At 46.8% G+C, this 22,767-nt stretch overlaps 2 protein-coding genes across 2 annotated transcripts in view; one reads left to right on the top strand and one right to left on the bottom strand.

Annotated features, from left to right (window-relative positions):
• LOC121589077 (connectin-like) overlaps window positions 1–9,959 on the bottom strand; it is a 96,103-nt gene extending 86,144 nt beyond the window's left edge. The window contains exon 1 of the mRNA XM_041907688.1: window positions 9,288–9,959. The gene's annotated coding sequence lies outside the window, so the exon portion shown is untranslated. The remainder of the gene's footprint in view (window positions 1–9,287) is intronic.
• Window positions 9,960–14,375: 4,416 nt separating this feature from the next.
• The window catches only part of LOC121588365 (connectin-like), an 81,638-nt gene continuing 73,246 nt past the window's right edge, over window positions 14,376–22,767 (top strand). The window contains exon 1 of the mRNA XM_041906206.1: window positions 14,376–16,242. The gene's annotated coding sequence lies outside the window, so the exon portion shown is untranslated. The remainder of the gene's footprint in view (window positions 16,243–22,767) is intronic.

The following is a 22,767-nucleotide window of genomic DNA, read 5'->3' on the forward strand; positions in this document are numbered from 1 at the left end:
TTCATCTCAGCAATTTTCTCAAGCTCTGTCGGTGTGTTGCTTTACCATTAAAAACACACAATTGGACGCCATGTCATCAAAAAAGATATATGATAAGAAACATTAATTAAGCTGGGAAATAATCGCAAGTCTTTTTACTTTGCTTGCAGCATCTTCGAATGAAAATAAGCAAAGTGTCCTCGACGTGCTCAAACTGTCGCCATACTCTGCCGCTGGTGCGGTGGCAAATGACAGTGCTATTAGAAAGCCCGGTTTTATTTATTAGCCAAACGAAAAGATTCTGCCGGACAATTGGAAAAATAAATATTGCTGCAGCGAACCCAGCGTACCCGGATTGTACCATTCAGAAGCGGGGAAAACAAAATCCGCTCCGTTCCGTCTTGCGAACGGGAAGGATATTATTTTTATCACCACCAGCGCCCGTACCGTGCCCGCTGGCGCTGGTACCATTGGCTGTTTATTGTCCGGCTAGCACGGGCCAGCCCTCAAATAAAACCAACCCGGCAACGGTCTAACCGCTGGCACCAGTCGAGCAACGAGAAGATGGTCACGGAGCACTGGAACGTTTCATGATTCATTTGACCGGTTCGTTATATGTGTGTGTGTGTGTGTGTTTTTTTTACTCTTCTGATCTTGCTTCTTCTGTGTAGCGCGCTGTCTAGCAAACGTGAGCAACTTTACCACTACCGCCGGCTCGGTCTTCATACCGAGTTTTGCGCTGCAAACGCTTTCCGATGGAGCAGCCTGGTGTTTCACCGCGGTGAACATTTACCTCGAGCTGCATTCGGGTCGCTTTTTTCGTTCCACTCGTTGCGGGGCTGGTGAGGGAGGAGGAAAGTGGTGAGCGAAAAAAAAAACAGAAAGAAAACTTGTTAAAAGTAAGCAAGTGTTCGTGCTAAAAGCTTTTCATTTCATTTCACGTTCCATTTCACTTGAGCTGTCCATGTCAGGGCCGAGCAGGGTTCTGCAATGGCGGATAAAGATGGCACAAAAGTGACCTTCTACTAATGCCACACACAGACACAGACACACACACAGTGCAACGAGTAGCATCGCGACAGGAAGCATACAATGTCGAGGTGTAACCGATCTGTTTGAAGTCCTTTGGAAGCCCGAAGTGAAAATGAAATTTACAGTCCCGTGTTTTTGATTTCGTAATAATACTCTCGCTTAGTGGTTTTGACACTAACACAATGAGACGGAAGCGTGATGGAATGATGCTTTAAAGAGTAGTAGCTGTTTTAAAATAAAGTAAATTAGACGTGTGTCTTACGGGCTCACCAACTCGTCCCATGCAAGAGGCAAGGCAAGTCGCAGCCCGGCGTTTACAAAAGCTGAAATGTGCTAACATCGTTGATGCACTCCACCCGACTGCAGCTCTCCATCCCACCTGCTGGGAAGCAAGTATCAGCGAACGACCTTCTGGACGGGGAAGCAATCTTTCGAGGTTTACTTTTGTTTCCACTGGGTAGGATGGGTCACCGTTTTTAAGTAGCGCTACCACCCTACATGCCCTGATTTTTGAGCTCGCTGGGTGTGTGAGTGTTTGGCAAGAGCCCTTTGCAATTGTAACAGAAACGCTGTTGCTTGCCTGGCCCGGCGCAAGGGAACGTCCGACAAGGTTCTAGCACCGAGCCCTGACGGTACCAGGATCCGGCAGCTCGTACCATTTTCACCACATGCTGAATTACTTGACCCGATTGCGGCGGTACGGTACAGTGCGGTACACACCCACGGCATACACACAGTACCGAACACACACACTGTTGGATGGCTGGCTTGCCATCCACCCCGGTTGCTTGTCCGACAGAGCAACATTAATTTAATGTTCAGTACATTTCTCGTGCCTTCATCACGTTTTTCGCGCTGTGCACAAAGAACAGGACCTTTCTAGCTCCGTAACGTACTCTCTTTTGTGTGTATGTGTACCCCTGTGCGTGTGTGTGTGTGTAGTTTGTGTTGTATTCTTTTCTCTCGCGTTCGCCAGCTCGCAACGTGCGGCATCAAAGTTAATTTTTATTATTTTACACTATACTGGTGCGCGCACCGCCACTCTTGCGCGCTCTTGCTGCTGCAGTGTTAGTGCAGCTTCGTTTCTAGTCGCCTGCGCGTGCAGCAAACCGAAACCCGACCAGCCGGGTGCATATTTGCTGTGAAAAACATCATTTGCTAGTGCGCGGTGATGCTGCAGCAACCACCAGGCGTGTTAGCGGGGTGAAGAAGAAGAAAAAGTGTAACCTTGTTGTTGCAGAAGCGTTGGTTTTTGTTTTTTGAAGCGTTTGCTGTTATGTTTTCTTCCATCCCACACTCTGGCACTAGCTGTTACTGCTGTTACGCTACGGTGCGCCCAATATGTGTGTGTGTGTGTAGTGTGTTTCTTTCCTTGTTGTCTAACGCTTCCACAAGACCAGGCCGTGCCCCACCCCTCAAAGGTAAGTAAAGTTGAATTATGACCGTGCGTCTGGGTGGACGGACCAACCGATGCGCGTACTGCATAATGCATTTTCCGGCTGCCATAGATTACGCGAGTGTCATAACGCGGCGTACCTTTTTCTTTAAATCATTAGCATGCCCGCTAGATAACACGGCACAGCTCTCGTGTTTTCGCTCGCTCTCGCACTCTCACCCTTGTGCCACCCCATGCATGATCGTTATAACGCTACGCTGCCCTAGTTTGGGCGGGTTTGGGGCCAGACGCTGTGGACACGTTGATGCCAACCGGATAGCGAAACAGCTGACATTTAATTACGCTGACTACCACTGGCTAAGCGGGATAACGCTGTCTGTTTTTGTTTATCACACCTTCTGTGCAGTGTTGCGGAAGATGAAGAAGGAATGGGTGAAGCAGAAGAAAAATAATTGCGAGAAAAATGGAACATCTGTTTAATAATGGGTCGTTGGTAAAATATGACCACCGTGTATGTTGCGCCAGGTTCTTCTCATTATCTACACCGCGTAGAATCGTGCGGCAGATGTATTTGCCTTAGAGTATGCAATCTGCGTAACAAAAGGTTTGTTTAGTGTAATGAATACACTAGTTTTTTTTTTAATTAAATCAGGAAGTACTGAAATCAATTACAATTTGCATTAGCACTACATTACAGGACTTTGCTTCTTCTTCTTTGGCACTACAACCGTTGTCGGTCAAAGCCAGCCTTGTACCCACTGTAGTGAAGTGAGCTTTTTGGCACTGAAAGCCAATTAATACCATACCATAGCAGGATAGTCACAGTCCTACGTATGGCGGCACGGTCTATTCGGGGCTTGAACCCATGACGGGCATGTTGATAAGTCGTACGAGCTGACGACTGTACCACCAGACAGGCCGCAGGACTTTGCTAGTATTATCTAAATTTTGAAAATGGTTTACCATTACCTTAACATTGATTGTAACACGCATTGTCTACATTTAGGCGAAATTTTTACTTACACTGGCAAACGGCAAACGGTCTGCTTTTATGAAAAACCGGCGCGGCCAAGACCTGCCTGTGTCACTATTGAGTGTGACTTACTTGGCTTTCAGTGACTTACTGATTACACATAGTAGGATAGTCAGTCATACACGTTTGGGGGCACGGTCCATTTGGGACTTGAACTCATGACGGGTATGTTGTTAAGTCGTACGACTGCACCACCAGACCGGCTTATGATGGTTAGGTTGGGTAGAGCGAAATGGTCACCTGCATTATTGACAAATTAACACGTTAAAAATGACTTCTGACAAAACATCAAATACAATATAAGATGCACACCGAGAACGTTTCATAGCCTAATTAAACGTTTATAGATAGTAAAATGGTTGGTCCAGCTTGACAGGAGCAAAATGACAAGGCTGTGGTATAAGCAAAGGTCGCTACAATATACTTGTTGAGCTTAAGGAAAACTGTGCTGTATGTATACCCTATCGACGGGAACAATTACTGACAGTACGTGCGTTATTCAAATATTCCAGCGATGTACAAAACTATTTAACAAAACACTCTAATACAAAATTTACATTTCTATTATAATTATACCTAGATGCAAGAGCTTAAACCAAAGCCTAAAGTCCAATGCTGTGGTCCATTTTGCCGCTTCGTTATGATGTTTTTTGACATTTTGTGAATGACCATATTGCCTCATAGCGAGACCATTTTACCATTGGAGTGTAAAGTGGTTTACCCAATGAGATACAAAGCAAATCCTTGACAGTTCTATTTTGCTTTGCTTGGCCCAACAAGATTAATCAACCTTTTTTTCTTACTAATTTTTCTTCACACGCAAATATTAGTCCTTCAATCAAACTTGGAATGTTGAAGCTAGTAAACATTTCTAATTTAAAAAGAGCTCATGGTTTCTGTTGGATTTTTTTTTACTTCATAAAACAGCTCTATATACAGTAACTGCAGAAATACAGAAACAAAAATGTTGCCCAAACTCCAAAGACACCACAAACACAAATCCTACCGTTTACCTGCTGTATTTATGACTCTCCATCATTCACCAGGCGCTTGAGGTAGCCTCGCTAACCCACACCGACTTTGATGGGTCGATTTTCAATTAGTGTTAATTGAGAATTCTCACCCTGGGAGCTACACATTGCACCGTCGCCATGGTGGGAAAGCCCATTATCTATCCCATCATCGATCCCCTCCCTGGCAACGCGCCGGGCTACTGTTACAATGCCCCGAACGCTCACACCTACCCGACTGGTGCTATCTCGATCTTGAGATTAAACTATCATAAATTTAAAAATTTCCCCATTTTCCATACTCACCATGCCTTACCAGCTCGGCAAATCAATTAATAATACCACCGTTGTCAAGAAGAAGGCTCGTGTTTGAGAAGTTAATCGAAACGGCAACATCGGAACACACGAACCAACAGGACAGGCAGGAATAGAGAGGAGAAGGAAGAAAAAAACACGAACACGAGGCTAGCTGCATCGAAAGGACCCGAATGCCCGACTGCCGGTTGAAGGAAGGAAAAATTAATCAAATAAATTATCGCATGCAATCTGCTCCCGGGTGGTGTCCCCGCTTGCCACGTCCCACGGCACGCTTCCACGCAAAGTCGGCAAATCAGAAACGCAGCGCACGGCAGCGCGGCGGTGCGAATGTGTATGTGTGGGAAAGAATTTCGTTCGTTTTTCCGTCCGAGCTCATCCGTTCCACGGGAACGAGATTGCTCATCCATGCACCAGAGCTGCTCATTGGCAGCAGCAGAAGCATCAGCAGCCTGATCTTCACCCGGGGCAAGCAGTGCGCTCGCTTCGTCCTGTTCCGTAATGTCGTTTCATTGGAACGCCGGGGCAAGATGGCGTAAAAGTGTAAAAGAAAAGAAGGAAAATTGCACCGTGTCAGAAGGAAAGAAGCGACCGTTGAAAGGCACACTCGGGCAGTGGAGTTGAGGTTCGTCGAGGCAAGATGAAAGGAAAATTATGTTTAGAAAGTGCACCAGTACCAGCGGTGTGAGTGTGTCCATCACCATGTCCCACATAGCTTTATGCGCATACACAGTACAGGAAGCAGGAGACATTACGACGGCAGTGGAGGAGCGGTAAAGCGGTTATTCGATAAATGTATGCCGTTGAAGAGACCATCGAAGATTTTCATCATCCTCGGGGCAGTTCTCACGTTCCAGATCTTGCGGGGAAGGCAACGGGCAGCAAGGCAACGGGAAGCAAAGCAATCGGGCGTGGCAAGAAATTATGACCCTTCCTCGAGCTGGTATGCTGGCGCTGGTTGAGCACTGGCTCGATGGAAACTCATCCGACAAGCTGCACCGACTACCACCACCATCTGCTTGGGGATGAGAAATACTTTCTCCAGTGTGCGCAGCATGATTGAAAATTAGTTTCCGGTCAGTGAAGATTTATCGCAAATTGAGCCGCCACCGAAAAGTGTTTCCAGCCAAGTGTTGCGGAAATGGATTGGTCTTGCGTAGTGGAAGAAGCGGTAGGGCCGGCAACAGGCTTAACACTGCCAGCACACGATTATGCGATAAGAGTATTTTTCTCCCTTTTTTGCACACTTTAGAAAGCTCATGTTTAATTACCCACTTGGAGGCTTTTTGAGCGCTTGGCTAACAATGGGTGCCATTTTGGGCGCAATCAACGTTGCTAAATTGGTAGAGATAAGTGTATAGTGTATAGTGCATTAGTAGCTTTGGAGAGATTTTTCGAGAATAATTCATGATTAATTACAAAACAAACATACTCCTGAATCTTGTTTGCAAAACGAAGAAAAATATACCATTTGTTTAACCTAGTCCGCCTAATATACCGGCTTCATTTCCAATAGAATAGAGTAAATCATGAGTTTGGGACACGTTTTAATGTTGCCTCCTCGTGTTGTGTAGATTTGACATGAAAATATAAACCATTGTCCCACGTTAACTTTCCTAACTGAAATAAACCAATTGGAAAATATGAGAAGTTGTGTACTATTTATTTTGTTCTGTAATGCTCTCCTCGTACTTAAGCAACTAATCAGGTCATTGCAATCAATTTAATCGAATGATTCCCATTGTCATCTGTAGAAACTGTCATTAATAAAGTGAAACCAATGTCAATTGCCGCACTCTTCGGGCTTTCCGAATGTCATATGGTTTAAATCTGCATTTAACCGTTTGTGGAATTGGGCTTTGCACCGAAAGAAGAAGAATAGAAACTGTGTTTGTACTGCTCAAAATCCCTGCCGAGTTAAAACCTGCCAACACATCGTGCACCTCCCCCCGTCCCATCCTCTGAGGTTTTCCACACCAAACTCTATCCAACTCCGCTTACACAATCGATGGAAGAGTGTGGCGTTTGTTGGCTGATAAAACATGGCAGGAATATTTATGTCTCGCACAGTCAGCGCTGACCAAGCATCATCCCGTTTGGCAGACGATAAGCGATCCACCCGGACTCTTCACCCTCCCCCACCACCAAGAGAGAGTAAACCAAAGAGTGGACAGCTTTCAAAGTTCATATGGAGAGAGAAAGAGTGAGAAGGGGACGGGGGGGGGGGGGAGGGGAGGAAGGGAATACGATGGACACAGCCACACACATACATGTACACCTAACTACACGCTTCTCGGAACAGCGGCCAACCAACCGACCTACACATGCTGGAAAACTTGTGCAAACGGACCAAACACGAAACATATTCCATCGCTTACAGACACACACACTCAGGCACATACTACACACACACAGACACACACACACATACACACATACACACAGTTACAACCATGCTCACCGAAATGCATGCAAACACCGGTTTGGCTAACATGGTTAAAGTTTTGGAAAAGTTCCGGCCAAGTTGGAGGTTTTACTTCCACCGCAATCCCGTTCCTCCTTCCCTTACACGCCTTTCAGCGCTGGCCCTTCTCCTGTTGCTCCTGCTGTTCATCTCACTTTGTGCGTTTTTTTGTGTGTTTCGTTTCGCCCGCTACCCGTCTACCCCAAGAGTCGATGGTCCCTGGCCGGAATGGAGGCAGTTTTCAGGTTCAGTAATGATCAAAGGTGGTTTTAGTGGTTGGCTGCGTGTTTCTGTGCGCAAAAGGTGTGGGAGAGGGAAAACATTGCACACACACACGGGTGCTTGCCTCCCGTTGCGACCGTACGCTGTGGTGTTCGTCGTTATTTTCAATGGAAAAACTTTTCTCCAGCCGCCTCCCCTTATGTTAGCCTTGCTCGCCTGTCCGTATTACAGTAAATTGGGTATCCTTTGCGTTTGCTTCACTTGTTTTCGCGCGTGTGTGTGTGTGTGTGTGGGTGGCTTTTTGCACCCAGCCCATCAGGGCCGAACCTGAACCACCGGACGGAACGGGTTGGAACGAGCGGCTGCGGTTGGCAAGCGATACATCGGTGTGAATGGGTTTCACCCGCCCGCCGTCCTGTTTTTTTTTTCTTTTTGGCCTGACCTGCGAGGTGAAGGTGATGAAAAAGTTTCACTGTCCAGTGATGTGATTGTGTGTGTGTGTGTGTGCAGAACTGATGAAAGCAGAACGACCACCGGACACAGACCGGTAGCATTCAGTGATATGACCTTCCTTTGCTGGCTTGATCCGGGCCGGTCGCTATGAATTTCGGGATCTGGATTTTCTGCTATTTAGAAGCACATTCTTTCTTCTTCCTGGTGCAGGGTGGGAAGATTAGAAAATTAAATAACGACAAACGTTCCTCCCACTGCCTCCCAACGCTGGGGACAGATTTCTCAGTGGGAAACTTTCAATTGAGTTACTATCTCCGGTGGAGGTCGAGCAGGAATGCATGCGTGCGGGGCCATCAGGTTCGACAAGCCGGGGCAAACTTTTCGTCTAGACACGCCAGATGATGCATCAAAGGTTACGGTGAAGCTCGTGAAGCGTTAAAACTCACCGGTGCAGAGAGGTGTAAATTTGCCGGTTTGTGGCGACCGTTTGGACAACCGTTGCAGTTAATTACAGGATGGAGCAATTTATACCATCATTAGAGCCGTCGGTGCATTCAGGGAGAAAAGTATTTGTTGTGAAAAAGTTGTGATCATTTTCAAGCTCATCGTGCCATAGAACTAGGAATGTCATAGCCATAGCAGGTGTTTACTTGGCACCGACAACAGAGTGGATGTTGGTTGCCAACCGACCATTCCATAGCCCGGGGGAAGCAGTTCACCTTAAAGATGCTGTCGCGACGGTCGCAGCTGGGACTGTTGTGTATCTTTATATTTTATATGTTATATAGTTATTAGCCGCGTTCGAGAGGAAGATATTTGTAAGGGTTTTTCGATCCCCAATGGGTGGAAAGAGAATGGAGAAGGCGCTAACAACGCAACAACCAACAATACGAGCTGTGCTGTGATCTCGGTAGCACATCAAGCGCTACCATGTTCAGGAGGGCAAGGACATGCTATGCGCATGGAATAGGACAACTCATTCCGTACGGTCTACAGGGACAATCGTGGTAGGTCACAAGACAAAGTGACAAAATGACGTGAAGGCGTACACCATTGAGACCAGGCTAATGGATTGACGGACACTCGTACAGCAGGTCAAGACCGCAAAGCGGTCGTAAGAGTGTAAGTTTCCTATATAGGTTTTTTGGATGAATGAAACAACATTGAATGTGTGTTTGTGTTTCACTTCGTGTGATTAATGTAACAAAATATGAATCAAATTTATTGTATTTGAATGTTTTGACAATAAATAATAAATATAATAAATGGTGAGAGTAAGATTCTTCAAGACGAGCGACAGTCAATTGCCCCAATGTTCTATGAACTAAGGCGTACATTTAATATATAATACCTTTGCAGTATCGATTAGTTAATAGTTCTTACCTGTTTTATCAAATTACTGCCTGCACTGTTTTTTTATTTGTTTTGGGATGTCACTCAGTACACTTATCTTCACTGTTTAGAAAACTGAAAACTGCACTCCGGCGTTAATTAATACATTGCTATGTAATTTTTCATCAAAAGCTCGTTGAAACGACGCACAGTAAACACCCCTACCTCCTTCTCACTGCCAAATGCGAAACCACAAAAATAAACGCTATTCAATGTTCACAAGATGTACACGTGTTTGCATGCTGTTCGTGTGTGTTTTGCATTGGTATGCTAAAAGCAGTAACTCTACAATGTTTGCTAGTAGCGCGGAATATACATTTGTTTTATGTTGTTATGCTGCTATTTTTACCCGGCACAGGCACATCATGATCTCCCAGAACGAGGATGAAATTCAAGCGAACGAATTACGAATCATCCACCACCACCACCACCATCCTCTGGTGGTTCACCCGACAGTTCGACACTTCCGGGCACGGGTAAAACCACACCGCACGCTAGCACAACAACAATCACGCCTCACGCGTACGCGTTTGTGAGGCGGCCAAACGGAACACGGAACGCACGGCGCAGGCACACGCAAAACTACGCGAGCAGACCACTCGAAACGGTACGGAATTACCATTCGAAGCACAAATTTTCCACTGACAGCACGGTCGGACACGTTCGCCGCTGGGACCGAGTGGGCACTTTTCGCGGCGCTTTTCCGGCTCGCTTCGGGTGTTCCGGCGCCGCTTGGCTCGCACTCGCGTAGCGTACCGAACGAAATGTGCTGGCCGGCTTCGGCTGTGTTGTATTGCACACGCACACACACGCACACATACGCACACAAATCTGCCGGTCTGTGTGTCCTGTGACGTGCGACGTGCTTGGACCATGTTGCAGTGTAGCACTGGAAGCCGTTACGGTTGCGTTACGGCTGCGTTACGCGTTGCAAAGGATCTAACCTTCCCCTCCGAGGGAGTGTTTCGCAAGGCGCTCAACCGTCGCACATGTTTCGTTTCGATGCGGAGCTGTTTCTGCCGTTCTGCTGCTCTCGAGCGGAATTTCCCTCACTCTCCATTTGTGCTTGCAAAAATACAGTTCGTGAAAATGAGCAGAACCCCTACTGTGGTGCGGGGAAATCAAACGATTCAACAAGTTGGAGAACGGTTCGCGTCGGAACGACCCTTCTCATCGCTGATCGGGAATGATAGGCGCTAGAGACATTATTAGCCACACACAAACACACACACACACACACACGCATATCTACGGCAGCTGGCAAACAACGGTGATTTCGAAGAGAAAATTGATATATTACCAAACCACCCAAGATGTGGGAAATGCTGGTACGATAAAAGCAATGGTTCGTCTTTTGTTCCCGCGCGGTAGGACAAACTGAAATCGAAACGAAGTTTGTTTGTAATTCCCGTCTGCAAACACAGCTCACAGCTCACAGATGATACATTGGAAGCTGGCTACCAATGGAATGCCTAGAAATAGAACGAATGTCTTGTTTGACCATCAATTTCTTACCAGTTGTGCCTGACAGTCAGTAGCCCTCGACTTACAATTGCATGACTTCAACTCAAATAAGCTTTAACGGATCTGAGCTTTAACTTTAATCGTTTAATGGTCGAAATAGATTTCCTCTTCATGTCCCTCCCGGCCACTAATTACAACCTTTCGCTTAATGGCTCCATCGAATGTCGCGCTCGGAACCGTACCGCCCGCCCCGATTCAGTCAATGCTGCATTCAGCCAATTTCCTGTACACCGAACACCGATATTGGATCAATAATTGACCATAAAATGAATTAATGAAATGACACCAAGACAAAAGGTTTGGCTCGCCGAACCGGAACGCAAGGAACTAATTTCATTTTATTCTCCTCCTTAATAAGGCGCTTCAATGTTTACTTTTCCATTAGGCTCTCGCCAAACGGACGCAAGCGGAGCAACAAAGGGCACACCGTGGGTCGGGGCTTCGCAAGCTTCGGGTGGCAGCGGCGCTCCATCGGCACGACACCTCAAACCGAACCTTTTCCTCGGCTATCATCTGCTTTATCGGCGGGACCACCATAATGATGCGTGTTATTGCGACGAGTCATCAAATTAATTTTATTGATCGAATACACCATTTCACCTGGCGTGCGCTTGCAGGGCTGAATGTGGCGAAGGGCGAGGGTGGGGGGTTTTGGAGCTTGGGAAAAGCTAAAAGAAGAAAACCAAGAAGACGGCAGGACCTTTTGCTGTGCTCCAGAGTCGTCGGTCGCCTAGCAGTTTGGAGCAGTCGCTTTCGAGCGAAAAAAAAGAAAAGATCACAGATACCAGAGTCAGAAGGAAGCAAAAGAATCCTCCGTGCAAGGCCGTACCCATCCATCAGTGTCAATCATTGCAAAGGCAAAGGCCGACCAAACGGCAGTGCGATTTTTCGTAAACGTGGAAGATACCGTGTGGTAACACCGTTCGCAGCACACCATCTTATCGTTGTCAATCACGGCCCATACCGATTCGCACCGGCCTTATGATCGGTGTGTCTAGGTTCGGGTGAAAGCGGAATGAATCAGATTCCTGCAGGGGACTCTCCCGGGACTGTAGAGCTGATTAATCGTAATGGATTTTGCATTGAGGGCAAACCGGGTGACGCGTGGCGTTACTGTTACTGCTTTCTTGGGAAAAGAAATGAACATCTCTCCGTGAATGGGTCGGGAAGCAATCACTTCGCAAGAATTCTGGTGTGGGGCTCTGGTTCTGATTCAGTGGAAAGGTGTTTACCGCGTATTTATATGAAGCTATACATGAAGCTATTTTTACGAACGTTATGAATTGAGAGCATTAATTAACCTGATGTACTATTTAGTGGCAAAATACTGGTTTCTGGAACTCATGAAGGTAATCCTCTTATGGAATATTCAACTACGACCTACACAACTGGTGGCAACGGAATAATAATCATCCTTCAACTGTACACAGAAAGAGTGTCGTGAGAATAAACACAACAAATTTCATTTATAATATGCAAACGTTGTTTGAAAATGTTTTAGTCAATAAAACAAATTACGTAGAATCGTGGCGTCCATAATAAAAAAGATGTTAATCTAAATCCAAATTGTCGTAGTTGGCGTCATACTTGAAATAGGAAATGCTACACTTCAACACACACAAAAATAAATACGAAAAGTCACTGAAGGCATTGAAAGAAATAGATTTTAAATTATATGTGATGTCTGATCAATACAATTGTTTGTTTACAGTACTTGCCGATCACGTTTTTCTTTTCCCAAAAGTTAATGTCCCGTCGTGTATGAGCCCAATTCTTATTTAGTACAGTTATAGTGTATATAAGGAAAAGAAAAATGGGTCGTTTATTTACAATCCTTATCAGATTAAAAGAAAGAAAAAAAAACATTTTCAGTATAATATACAGGTCGATACTAAACTCAATCTAGCTCCACCAATTTCAAACATTGGGGCCCTTTCCGTTTGAAGTTCGTAGGCTGAAATTTCAGCCTGTCAGCTGTTTGTATTGTATAGCAGTTTTCGAGCAGCTTTCTAAATGGGTAGAATATACAGGTGGACTTATCCCAAGGTGTATGAATTTAGAAGGCTGATTTTTATCGCTTCTGCTTCTGAATGAAGATTTTAAGAGTGTTTTGAGTATTCGTCAAGCCTCAAGGAAGCTCGTTGGAAGCCTCAAGGAATGCTACGAGACTACATGGACTACATTCACTTTGATTCTAGATTCCACCACGTGATCTCTTTAATGCACCTTGGGATAAATATAAACAACACCGTGTTTTCGAGCAGGTACTCGAATCTAAATCTAGCCTGGAGGCTAGAATAATCTAGACTGAAAATTGCAGGCTAGTTTTTTGTGTGGTTTTGTAGGAAGTGTTTACATGATTTCAGCCTCCAACTGTCAAACTCCATACAAAAACTAAATAGAATCGTGAAGGTCCCCATTCATAATTTTCTACCAATTGACATTCATAATTCTTGATCGCGTAATTTTTTAACGCCTAGAGTGATACATAATTCTATATCGCATAGTTCTTGGTCGCTAAATTCTTGGTCACAAAATTATTGGTCGCAAACATCGATCCATCGAACGCAGTAGAGACGGCTTTGACAGTTGGTATTAGGTATTGTTTTCAAAGTAATGAGAAATGTTAGTGGAATTCTTGTCGTGAATGAAAGATCAGCAATCTCCTGTTTTTGCTAGCATGCTGCGTATTCATCAACCAGCTTACCTCTGTGTTATTATTTTCACCAAAACATGACGTAGTTCTTTTGTCCAGCAAGAGTTTGACATGTCTGGAGTACCGCGCCCTCTATTGGCGTGTAGCGCAAGCCATGTTTTGAAAACGGGAACGACTTCACCGTTTCATTCGTGATGAGTATTTTGGAAGCGTGATGTCGCATCGTCCTGCAACACAGCATTTTTGTGTGTGTTTTGGTTAAAATATTTTTTATGCTCTATTTAATGTTAAATGATAAGTAATTGTCGAAAGACAGCTTATGCTATAACCATATCACTGAACAAAGGACTCAAAAGATAACACAATCAGTTCGATATTGCAGTGTTACCTTGCACAAGCATTTCATAAAAAAATGTCACAGTTTTATTTTGGACGTTTATTTTCATTATTTAAATGTTGTAGCATCGCCAATGTACGTTGAGAGGCTTTTTATTAATTTTATTTTAATTTAACATAATTGATGTCGCTTCCTAGCACTTGTTGATTCACCGGCACCTGTCAATGCAAACCATCCTTAACTTCTGCAGCAAATGCGACGTACTTCACCTTCCCCATCGAATGCAACATCACACAGCGCAGTGAGTTCCCGCGTCTCGTGTCCTTAAGTGCAGGAGAGAAACACTTCCACCACCGAAGAGCATCATCAATCTTAAGAGAGCAGAAGAGCCCTCGAAAAGCGTGCGTTTCGTACGAATAGAACGCCTATTAGCGCGAGATGAGGACGCCTCTCAAGAGATGAACTGCCGCGTTCCCCAGTTTGCTCCTCGCGCAAAGAGAACGCAGCCTCTCCCGGGGTCAGTTTGGCAGATGCTCTAGAAGCACACTGCCGCAGCTTCCTCGGCTGGAGTGCGTAACGAGCTCGTACAGCAACGTTTCTCGAACGAACGCGCTCTGGCACCGAAAAAAAACACACACAAACATACTCTCGGCATCATCCTTCCGGAGCGCTCTCGTTCACCGAAGTGCCGAAGCAGAGCGTGCAGAGCACGAGGCAATCGCGCGCAGCCACGGCCGCAGCCGCAGCAAACGACACGGCCAGCAGGACACACAGGACACGGCCCGCAGAAAGCAGCCCGATACGCTCCCACGGTTCGCATCGTACGGTTCAGTACGGTACAGGCCGAAAGCGAACGAGGACGGTTTTGGACGTCGTGATCCCCGCCATCCCTGTGGTACAACGCTGGTGAGGTGAAAGCTGGTGTGCTACGCGTGCAGTCAGTGCTTCTAATACTGCCCCGGACTGTCTCGGTGGTGCGTAAAGCGTTTTCCCCCTGTTCCCTGTGTGACGGGTGCGTACGCAATGGCTGCAAATCGTCTGTGCGTTGTGCGGTGTTTCTATCGATTGATGTGCATTTTTGATTACAGTGTGAGTGAAAGTTGTGCGCTGTGGGTGTAAGACGCAGTGCGAATAAGGAACGGTGCAAAGCAGGGTGCCAATGCAGAAGTGAAGCGAAGTAGCGAAGAAGGGAAAATACTAACACGAACGGGCTTAAATTATCTTGACGCGACCACGTGGCTCCGCATCAGTACGTCGCCATTACAATTTCCATTCGGCCGCTCGGTTGTGCCCGTACATTGTTGCCCGTCTGTGTGTACCACCACCACTAGGGGTGATAGGCCCTGTTCCTCTCTGCCCGACGATTGAGCTGGTTCGGGCTGGCAGGGTCGGGGAAAGCGGAAATGATTGCACTGATGGTGCCACTGATGGCGCAGACGATGGTACCGACGCGGCCGCTGCTGACGATGCAGTTTTGTGCATAATTTAAGTGAGTCCTCCAGAAACCCCACCCGCCATCCCCACACACCCCGCCACGGGTGTGTCGGCGTGCGTGAGTGTGCGCGTGTGTTTGCCTCAGTGTATGTGTGTGTTGTTGTGTACGCGTGTAAGTGAACCGTGCCCTTGTGCAGTGCTTACGGGCAATCCTTGTGATTGTTAACATCGTTGCTTTTGTCTTCAAATTACACTCTCGTCGAGTGCCGAGGTTTGGTGCACCGAGGACCAGTAGTGGCAGCATGGCGGACAGGGGCACGGCCACGCAATCGTGATCGGTCGGTGAGCAGCAGAATTTATGGCCGATTCGTGCCTCGGCTCGCTGCTGATGGATTAGCTTCATTGTGTGTGTGTGTGTGTCGTCCCGGTCCCGGTTTGCAGTGTCGTCCTTTTTATTCACTCTTTCTGCACGGACGCAGCTCGGCAGTTCGGCTGGGCGCAGTTTGTTGCGAAAGCTGGCTGCACCACGCAACCCACCCACCCGTCATCCCGCCCGTCAACAGCGTGAGTGGGTGATGATGAGCTACTTTAAAGTGTGCTAAAGATAAAATTAAAGCAACAACAGCATCGGCAACAATAAAACACCGAGGAGAGGAGAAAATAAAAACACAAGGGGCGTAGTTCGAGCGGGGGTTTGACGGCCCATTCAGCGCACCAGCGGGTCAAGTGTGTTGGGTGTTGAGTTTCGATACATCAAACTTTCAAACCCAGTGCCAACGATAGCGTCGCGCGTGTTTCACACGAATACACACACACACTGTCCGTCCAGATGTAATTTCACTCTCCTCGACCCACGATCACTTGTTATCCTCCCTCCACCCTCGCCTGCCTGCCTTCTACACCGTGGAGTGTAAACGAGCTTCTTCAGAAAAAAAACAACAACAACTACAGCAACAAACCAACACAAACACACCAAACCACTCATAAAACAGTGGGTGAGTAACGATCGGAGGTGATAAATATAAAACTACTGATTACTTTACTTTTCTTTCCTTTTTGGGGCCTTTTCGTTGGTTTACGTGTACTGCACTGTAATTTACTGAAGCTCCATTTCGTAATTTAGCTCATGCACGAGATGGGATGGAACGGAACGGTCCGGAGATGACACTATTTGTGGGTATTGAGTTTTGAGTGAATAGCTCACTGACCTGGTCACGTACTTATTATGATTGTCTACTTCATGCTTCCCCTTAAAGGCTGGAGAACAGCTCCCGTTAAATTGAACGTAAAATTTGGTGGTTGCTGGCTGCAGTTTATTAAATATTGATCAGAATATGGCTTGCAAGGGTTACCAGGTCAATAAAGAACTGTCCAGAATGTGTATGACAATACTTACTTACTTATCCGACGCGACAATCGCTTTGGCCTGCCTCAGGAGTGTGCAAAACCGCTCATCCGTTCTCGCACTTTCGTCTTCCAATCCGTTCCTTTAACTGCCAAATCCTTTAACGCCTGAATGGTGGACGGCGCAACGCCATCTTGCAACCTCAATTTGGGCCTAGCACGCCTCTTCTGTTCTTGTGGACGGCCTTAAAAGACTCATAAACGTGTGGACAGTTGTTTATTGACCTGGCAAAGCCTGTATCGTACACCAAAAGAAAGGGTATTCAATTCCCAAAACTAGACTAGATTAAGAATATACAAAATATTGAAATAATAAATTAAATACATTTCCTTGTGAGTACCTACTGTGTGCATGGTGAAAAAAATAATGGTCGAGCGGGGAAGTATAAGAAAATTCAGCATTGCAAATGTTTTACAGTCCACACAGTTGCGGAATTGAATATCCTATCTCTTGGTATACGATAAGTCTTATTATGGTAAAAAAATAAATAAAATATAGTACAAAAAACAATTTAAAAAATCACGTTTCCTTTCACGCAAATTCAAAATCGACCTTAAGATGCTCGCCTAAGGGTTATGGAGCGGAGCATTGAGTTGCGTGATGCACACTGGCCTTTCTTAGACAGTTTAGTTTTGTGCAAAGTGAAACTTAAGCACAACATCTTCGAAACATTTCAACGAAAAATTGCCAGTAACCATTAGCCCTCTCGAGCAAACAAGTTTCAGTGAAGTGTGGGAGAAAAGTTGTTCAAAAATATATGTTCTTCCTTTTAAGGGATAGAAGGGTAAAGGTTGCAGCTTAAAAATCGAACCATTTATGAAGGCGTTTGTGCATTGCTGGGCTTTTAGTGTACTACTTTGTAAAGTTTCTGTGGCAAAACTTTCTTCGGGGAGGATATAAAATGCTTCAAACAGCATTAAACTTGGGACACACTAATCACTTTACCCGGCTCGAATGCAATCGGTCAGGATTGGCCCCTTACCCCCGGTAGATTGAGTTGTCCGAAACCCCTTCTGTTTGGTGGCTTGAGCCAGTCCGGAGTAGAAAATACTTTTCACCGGTGATGAAATTTCTACCCAAAGCATCCATCCGAAACGCTTGGCCCCCTGCTATACCCATCTCAATGCCATTAACGCTCAGTAATCGATGGATGCCAATCAAATGGGGGGCGGGCCGCTCGGATGGTGAAAGTTAATCGAATCTTTATCTTCATCATGTGGAGCGGAAAATAAATCCAGCCTTCTGTTCTGTGCGGGTGAAGCAGCTGGAGGGACAAAAGAGGGACCAAAGAAACCCTTTTCCTTCGCTCGGCCTTATTTATCACGAAAAGGTGTGTTCAATACAGCCTCGTAAAGGATTGGGAAGAGTAGCTTTCTTTTTGTTTCTATCATAAGTAGATTGATTGAAATGTGTTGCGATTGGGGTGGAGAAATTCTTTGTTCAATCAAACACGTTACCATTTGTTTAGCATACCCCACAACGTTAAAGCTTTAAATTGCAAAACGCTGCGTGCAGTTACGTTCGAACAAATTGCATCCAGCAAACGGATCATCTTTAAAGGTCCGCATCCCGCTAATAAACCTGCCACCAAACGGTTGCCCCTGTATTCAGCGGCCCGCGAGTAAATGGTAGCGCAAGCGTGGGGAGTTTATTTTCCCACCCAGCGCAATTTATCCACTCGCTTTACCAGTTTGCCCACAGCGCCCGGAGTGGGCGCATCTAGGGCACGCTTTAAAAACAAGAGCTGTTTACCCAACGAGCTCCGCCTCGGGCCCACCTGGTGCACCTTTCGGTGAGCCACTCGAGCCGCCCCAATCCCCCCGGCGGCCCCAAAAGAGCTCCTTAAGGGAGAGCCTCAGCACTGGTAAGCACTGCTTGGGGAGTATTCGTTGCTTCCGCATTCGTTTTGCCGCCCCGTTTGCACCATTTCTGTATTCCCGCGTCACCAAACGGCACGGCATGATCTTGTGGCGCCGTCAGTGCCCGGACAAACACACACACCGGTGTTGAAATTCTCTTCACGTTCCAGCGTTTCTCTCTCTCTCTCTCTTTCTCTCTCTCTCTCTTCTTCTGTTTATTGCTTGCAATAGCTTCTACCCCCTTCCCAGCCGCTGGACTGGTCTCATCTTTTATCTTTATTATCGGCATCCTGCGGAAAGACTTTCGGGCAAGGTTTCACTTCCTGCGCGTTTCGCTGCCGGAATGTTGTCCCTACCGCTGGCGCTTCATCGCGATGAGGGTACGCTTTCGGGGGGAACTTTCATGCGGTGACCATTTCACATTCCAATATAGTGAGGAACGGTACCACAAGGACAATGCTGGGCATGCGATTTGCCGTGAAGCCGATGCGCCATTGGCCTGCTCTTGCCTGTTTTTCCCCCTCTGGCACACTGATTATGAGCGAATCTCAGTGCAACGGAAGCGAAAATGAAGCAAAAACCTCTGGCACACTTCCGAACGCTGATGACAAACGGCATCAAATCAGGGACACGAAAACGATAGTGTCCTCCTCACGCCCCACAATTCTGGCTCCCGATTATCGACGGTGCGAGCAAAGCGATTCGTTTGCGGGAAGATGGTTTAAACATTCCACCGGACGACTGACGGCCCTTATGATGGCTTATGATTTTGTGATTTATTTGTCGCCCGGGTCAGGTGATGGAGCAAATTTTTGGATACCATGCTTTTGTGATCCATTCATCCCGCCCTGGTTCAGGAGGCAGATAAGCTGGGACCGTTTCAGCGGGGCTGCGCACGAGAACGGCAATCAAGCCGAAAGCGGAAAAGGATGTCCTTCGATGCAGACGAGACACCGAGCATCGTCGTGGTCGTTTCGGTCCCTTTTTTTACATTCACCGCAAGCATCTCGGGGCACGATGGCAAAAAGGTCCCCCTAATCGTCTTTCTCCGACGGGTCCTTCCCGGCTTAAGCCTTCCGCCCGCCTCGCAACCCTCCCGACCCGTTCCATTCCCCCGCTGGATAGATTTAATCCGTAGCGGTTGGTTTTTGTATACCAACAGCGCCAAGCCACAGCCAAGCCGAGTTTGTTGTTGTTTGCTGGCCGAAGGGACAGAGAGCGGACGAAGGAAAAAAGGGGTTTTTCTCCCATTAAACTTTTTTATGTCCGCCTGCAAAACTCGCCCGCCCGCCCGGATCGGGCGACCGACGTTAACCGGACGACACTTTCCGGCTCTTTACGCTGATGGGGCCTGAAATAAAAATCAAATTACTACCCGTGCGCGTTTTCGGACAATCCTGGGCGGTGAGCTAGCCCCTTCCTCCATTTTGCTGCCGCTGTTTCCCAGGATAGCTCTCAAGCCATGGGGATCCCTGTTCCCGGTTTTTACTCTTCATCCCGCCCGGAAGCTCGCGCAGCAGCTCGGTCGGCATGCGGTAGGGCAACCTTCACAACGGAGCGAGAGAGCGCTAAGCGTCGGGGGTCGCCCTAACGCTGGTCGTAGAAATAGAAAATTATGATCGTCCTTGGCGTATGGCACTTTTCGTGGCGCTTTGCCTCCCGTTTTCTGCCGGCTTCAGTGCTTTGCACCGACCGGATGAACCGAGCGAAGGGGCTACCGTTTGTTTTGTGTCCATTTTGTGTCTGTGTTGGCGTGTGTGTGTGTGTGTGTGTGTGTGTGTGTGCGTTCGTGCGGTTGAGATTCCTCTCGAACTTCCCGGCTGAGATCCCCCGACCGAGCCGATTATAGTAAAGCGGTCGATGTTGTTTTTCGATTTAAGTAAAGTGCCACCCGGCCGGGCCGGGGTCGTGTCGTGCTGTCGGGAATATTTATATTTTAATACTTTAACTTTAACACGTCGTTACTGGCGGGCGGTAGCGGGTAGAGAATGGAACGGTGGGGTTTTGATACGGCGCTAAACCGGGCAGCACTTTAGCGGCAGTTCATTTTCGATCTCAGTGAGGCTCGGCTCGGTGAGGCTGCATAATAATTATTATGATGGGAGCGATGAAATTGAAAACAAACAACTTCGGTGGCTGTATTGATGGTTTATTGACTGCAGTAAAGATTGAATGTACATCTGGTACACGCTAAATTACCGTTGGTGCGTCGATCTTTTTAAAGCACTTCACACCGCTATGTCATGCGAGCGCCAAAAAGTATGCAATTGGTGTACATTTCGTGGTAAGGCTACTATGACGTTTTTTACGCCTAAAGCTATGCAATATATAACGCTTCTGGGTTCGGATTTCAATTTGGAAGCTCAAACATGATTCATGAGTTTACCTTTACCTTTACAAAGTCATCTATTTACTGAGTGCAACTGTATGAGATGGGATTTTATAGAGGAGCGAAGCGAAAAAGGTCCAAACCCTGCAGGGTTTTGCGTGGAAAACATTCAACATCATTAAACAAATTTAAATATTGTTCATCTTTTCCCCTTTTATGTGTGTATGTATATAAATACAGTTTCGCTGGTTCCCCCCACACTGCACAAGTAATCATTTTTCTCACTGGCTAACCTTCCCAGAAGGCTCACTACACAGGTTGCATTGAGTATGGGTGTGCTACCTGTACGTTGCCGCAAACCCCAAACCGGCAACAGATCACCGGCCAGCTTTTAGCATTCTACGGGCGAACTGCGGTGCTGTTCACAATGCATCCCACGTTCCTTCCCTTCGCCTCCGCCCTCCCCTCTCTGCGTTGGACGGCCATCCGTGAATAATTAATGAACGATTTAATGTATCGAACACGGAAGCGATAATAAATTGAACATCATAAATCTCAACCTTTCACCGCTTGGCCATCCAAACACCGACCGATAAACGCGGACAGCCCAATGTCGACATGCCCCGACGAAGCGTTCACGTGCTTCGTGCGGGGGTTTCAGTGTACGGTGCAACTCTCGGCGATCAGCTCGTTTTGGGATGCGACTTATTGCAACAAAAAAAAAAATCAACTTGCCTTGCTTTCTCTCTCTCTCTCCCTCTCTTTATCTTTAGCTCTGTGGCACTCACTTTAACGTGTACAAGATTGCAGTAAGGTTAAAGAAAGCAAAAAAAAATATAGTATCCTTCCTTACTTTCGATCCCCCCGGTCACACACACACATACACAGGCAGATCGGACGATCCATTATCTTTTTCTTGCACAGTCTGCAGCAAGGGAAAGCGCAGCAGCTGACTTTTCCCGACCTGAGCAACAAAATCCACCACCGGAAGGGACGCACCGGAATAGGGTGTGCCCTTTCATCTTACGGTGAGCGAAAATTAATACCTTTTCACACTTTCCACCGTTCGATTTATGATGACGCAGCTCGGAAGGTGATAAGGCAACGGTGAGCGAATGAGAGAAGCAAAAAAATGGGAAGCTCGCCATGGCTTGAAGGGATAGCTAATTTTATTCCTTTTTTTTTCTTTGGTTTTTGTTGGGTTACCTTTTTTTTTTGGTGCTTGCGAGAAACCACTTTGGCTTTGTAGTAAAATCTGTTTTCCTATCGGCGCGCGGTGGCTTCGCGGAGGGTCGTATTATTTTGGGACGCTGGGAGCATAGTCGGTAAAACGGATCATCTCATTCGATCCCCCCCCCTCATCTCTCTCTCTCTCTCTCTCTCTCTCTCTCTCTCTCTCACTCACTCACTCCATCTCACTCTCACTCTCTCTCTCTCTCTCTCTCTCGCTCTCTCTCTCTCTCTCACTCTCAAAATTCGTACTCTTTAGCCTTTCAAGAATGGGGACGCAGGGATCACGAGCTGCAGGGAAAAGGGACCGCCGGGACGAGGTTCGACCTTCTGCTTTCTTCTGGGGTCATGTTTTCTGGGCGAAATTAATCTCGCACACCGGCACTGGCGCACGGTGTGTAATCATATTTCATTAACTTTTGCCTTAAAATTTGCCAAATTCTACGTCCCGCCTCGGAGACGGACGGAACGGGTCGGAACCGTCGCCATCGTTAGCGGTGTAACCGGGCCATGACAAATGATTCCCAACTTTGGCTGTGGTCTGCGCTTTGGTGTCGTGCCCTTTTTTTCCGATTTTTCCTCACCCCACTGCGGGGCGCTTTTGGAAACCACGGTGTGAACAAACCGCAAATTTATCGCACTCGGCCCCTAATGGCAGTCGGTGCACTAATTTTCACCACCGGCAAATGCAACCCTG

Source organism: Anopheles merus, chromosome 2R, assembly GCF_017562075.2.
Source record: "Anopheles merus strain MAF chromosome 2R, AmerM5.1, whole genome shotgun sequence".
Lineage (NCBI taxonomy): Eukaryota > Metazoa > Arthropoda > Insecta > Diptera > Culicidae > Anopheles > Anopheles merus.